This window comes from Pristiophorus japonicus, chromosome 2 (assembly GCF_044704955.1).
Source record: "Pristiophorus japonicus isolate sPriJap1 chromosome 2, sPriJap1.hap1, whole genome shotgun sequence".
Classification (NCBI taxonomy): domain Eukaryota; kingdom Metazoa; phylum Chordata; class Chondrichthyes; family Pristiophoridae; genus Pristiophorus; species Pristiophorus japonicus.
In genome coordinates, this window is record NC_091978.1 from 53,839,942 (window position 1) to 53,843,989 (window position 4,048).

Sequence of the window (4,048 nt, forward strand, 5' to 3'; positions counted from 1 at the left end):
ATCTAAATATACCAATATGCCGTATATGATGAGGGAGAAGGTCAAAATTGAACTGCACAGACTCCAACGTGAAGGGATCATATCATCGGTCGAATTCAATGAATGGGCCAGCCCCATTGTTCCTGTGCTGAAAAGTGATGGCACAGTCAGAATCTGTGGAGGCTACAAGGCTATAATCAACATGGTTTTGAAACAAGATCAGTACCCGTTACCGAAGACTGATGACTTGTTTGCGACGCTAGCCGGAGGGAAGTCGTTCACAAACCTGGACTTGACGTCAGCCTATATGACGCAGGAGTTGGTCGAGGCGTCAAAGAGATTTACGTGCATTAACATGCACAAAGGATTGTTTATTTTTCACAGGTGCCCGTTTGGAATTCTCTCGGCTGCAGCAATATTCCAGAGGAATATGGAAAGTCTACTGAAGTCCGTTCCCAGAACCGTTGTGTTCCAAGATGACATCCTGATCACCGGTCATGAATCTAAGGAACATCTGAATAACCTGGAAGAGGTTCTACTGCGTTTGGACAGAGTGGGACTCAGACTTAAACGCTCGGTTTTTATGGTACCAAAGGTCGAATTCCTCGGGAGGAAAATCGCCGCTGATGGCATCAGACCTACTGACATGAAAACCAAAGCCATCAAGAATGCACCCAAGCCGCAGAACGTGATGGAGCTGCGTTCGTTCCTGGGTCTACTCAACTACTTTGGTAACTTCCTGCCTAAATTGAGCACTTTACTTGAACCACTGCACATGCTATTGAGAAAAGGCAACAACTGTGTGTGGGGCGCATTGCAAGACAGAGCTTTCGAGAAAGCCACCAATCTGCTTTCCTCGAACAAGCTGCTGGTACATCATGACCCATGCAAACATTTAGTTTGTTGTAATTTGTTGTAACAAGCCAATGAATTGGGGAAACTTCAACCTGTCGCATATGCATCCAAAAGTTTGTCAAAAGCAGAACGAGCCTACAGTATGGTAGAAAAAGAAGCTTTAGTGTGTGTGTACAATGTTAAAAAGAAGCATCAATACCTGTTTGGTCTGAGGTTTGAATTAGAGACCGATTACAAGCCGCTCATTTTTTTGTTTTCTGAGAGCAAAGGTATCAATACCAACGCTTCACCCCGCATCCAAAGGTGGGCGTTGACATTATCTGCCTATGATTATGTTATTCACCACAGACCTGGCACAGAGAATTGTGCCGATGATTTGAGCCGGTTGCCGTTGCCCACACCGGAGGTGGAAACGCCACAACTGGCAGATTTAATGTTAATCATAGATGCTTTTGAGAGTGAAGGTATCCCTGTCATGGCTCAACAAGTTAAGACCTGGACCAGCCAGGACCCGATATTATTGGTGGTAAAGGGCTGCATCCTCAAAGGGGATTGGTCTGCCATAGCTAAGCAAATGTGCGAGGAGGCCAAACCGTACATTCGTCGCAAGGACGAACTGTCTATTCAAGCAGATTGCATATTGTGGGGCAGTCAAGTTGTAATGCCTCAGAAAGGGAGAGAGAAGTTTGTGCGTGAGTTACACAGCACACATCCTGGTATAGTGATGATGAAGGCCATCGCCAAGTTCCTGATGTTGTGTATGGAGAAAGAGTCAGACTGAACACAGTGAGTTCAAAGTAAAGTGTGACCTTAGTCTTTTATTGCAGGTCTCCAGAGTGCCTCTCCAACCTGTGAAGCCTTCTTAAATACCTGTGCTCCTAAGGGATTATGAGATCACTTGGGACTCCAGGGGATGAGCCCTCTGGTGGCTTTACAGAGTAAATACAAATGCACTTATATAACAACACTCCCCCCCGCCCCCCCCAAAGTCAATAGTTTAACTATTTACATTGTGAGTTGATCTGGGGCCCTTCTTGCCCTGGTTGATCGTCTCGGTGTGAAAGCTGGTGTTGTTGAATCATTTGTTGGGCCCTCGCTGGGCTGCTGTGCAGCTGGCCTTGCTGAGCTGCCTGGTGTGGTGGGTCCTGCTGGGCTGCTGTGGATGATGGGTTCTGCTTCGTGGCCAACCGTGGTGTCGGTTGCCACTGGTGTGTATGTTGGGGGGGTCAAAGAAGATAGTGTCCAAGGTGGGTTGCTCAGGATAGTCCGTGAATCTGAGTTTGATTTGGTCCAAGTGCTTCCAGTGAATGAGTCCATTTGAAAGTTTGACCCGAAACACCCTGTTCCTCTCTTTGGCCACGGCAGTGCTGGGAAGCCATTTGGGACCTTGTCCATAATTTAATACAAATATAGGATCATTGATTTCAATCTCGTGAGACACATTCGCACTATCATGGTATGTACTTTGCTGAAACCGCCTGCTCTCTACCTGTTCATGTAGACCAGGGTGAACTAATGAGAGCCTTGTCTTAATGTTCTTTTCATGAGCAGTTCAGCGGGTGGAATCCCAGTGAGAAAGTGGGGTCTTGTGTGGTAGCTAAGCAGGACTCGGGATAGGCGAGTCTGCAGTAAGCATTCAGTTACCCTCTTCAAGCCTTGCTTGATGGTTTGCGCTGCTCTCTCTGCCTGACCATTGGACGCTGGTTTAAACGGGGCAGATGTGACATGTTTGATCCCGTTATGGGTCATGAATTCTTTGAACTCAGCGCTGGTAAAACATGGCCCGTTGTCGCTCACCAGGACATCGGGTAGGCCGTGTGTGGAAAACATGGCCCGCAGGCTTTCAGTGGTGGCAGCGGACGTGCTAGCCGACAATATCTCACATTCAATCCACTTGGAGTATGCGTCTACAACCACAAGGAACATTTTACCCAAGAACAGGCCTGCATAGTCGACATGTACCCTAGACCACAGTTTGGAGGACCAAGACCATAAACTTAATGGCCTCACCCTGAGTACATTGATTAACTGCGAGCATGTATTACATCTGTGAACGTAGGACTCTAATTCCGCATTGATACCGGGCCACCACATGTGGGATCTGGCTATCGCTTTCATTATTATGATGCCTGGGTGGGTACTGTGGAGGTCATTGATGAAGGTGTCTCTGCCCTTCTTGGGGACCACTACTCAATTGCCCCACAGAAGGCAGTCTGCCTGTATAGACATTTCATCTTTGCGCCGCTGGAACGGCTTTATCTCTGCCTGCATTTCCACTGGGACACTGGACCAGCTCCCGTGAAGCACACAGCTTTTGACTAGAGATAATAAGGGTTCCTGGCTTGTCCAGGTTTTGATCTGCCGGGCAGTGACGGGTGATTGCTCACTCTCAAATGCTTCCATAACCATGACTAGATCTGCGGGCTGCACCATTTCCACCCCCGTGATGGGCAATGGCAGCCTACTGAGAGCATCGGTGCAGTTTTCTGTGCCTGGCCTGTGGTGGATGGCGTAGTTGTATGCATAGAAATATAGAAAATAGGTGCAGGAGTAGGTCATTTGGCCCTTCGAACCTGCACCGCCATTCAATAAGATCATGGCTGATCATTCCTTCAGTACCCCTTTCCTGCTTTCTCTCCATACCCCTTGATCCCCTTAGCCATACACGCAGAGGTGGGCTATACAGCCAGGGGTTAATTCAAACATTGCAACAAAATTATGGTTCATTAAGAGACTGGAACTAACGTTATCATAAGACAATGGTGTCGAGAATCGCTTCTCGGCCTTTTGGCTAAGATCATGCGTAACTGACCTGACAGGGGAGTAACCACCATAACCCCAAGGTGGTTCTCCCTGGATCAGGAAGGTATATGCTTGCTTTTTTGGAAATAGGAGGTGGGTGGGGTGGCTTGACCCATCCACCTCCACGGAGGTGTGTGGGGGACCTGACCCATCCACCTCCATGGCACGAACCTGGTATTGCAGTACTTCCAGGAATGGTGCAGTGGCTCTAGGCCTTTTGGCTAAGAGCATTGGCGCAGAGTGATCCTTGGCGTGTGCAAGGTGACCTCTGGCGTTTGTGATTTGACAAAGAATTGGAACGATTGGCTACGAATTTCAAAAAAAAAAAAAAAAAATGGTGTCGAGAATTGCTATCATTTCTTGATTTATACTTTGTCCTAAAGTGTGGCTACTGTTTGGGGGACCTGTAGAC

General features: G+C 47.8%; 1 pseudogene; it reads left to right on the forward strand.

Moving 5' to 3' along the window:
* The first annotated feature begins 3,605 nt into the window (after positions 1–3,605).
* On the forward strand, positions 3,606–3,844 carry LOC139251724 (U2 spliceosomal RNA; annotated as a pseudogene).
* Positions 3,845–4,048: the final 204 nt, after the last annotated feature.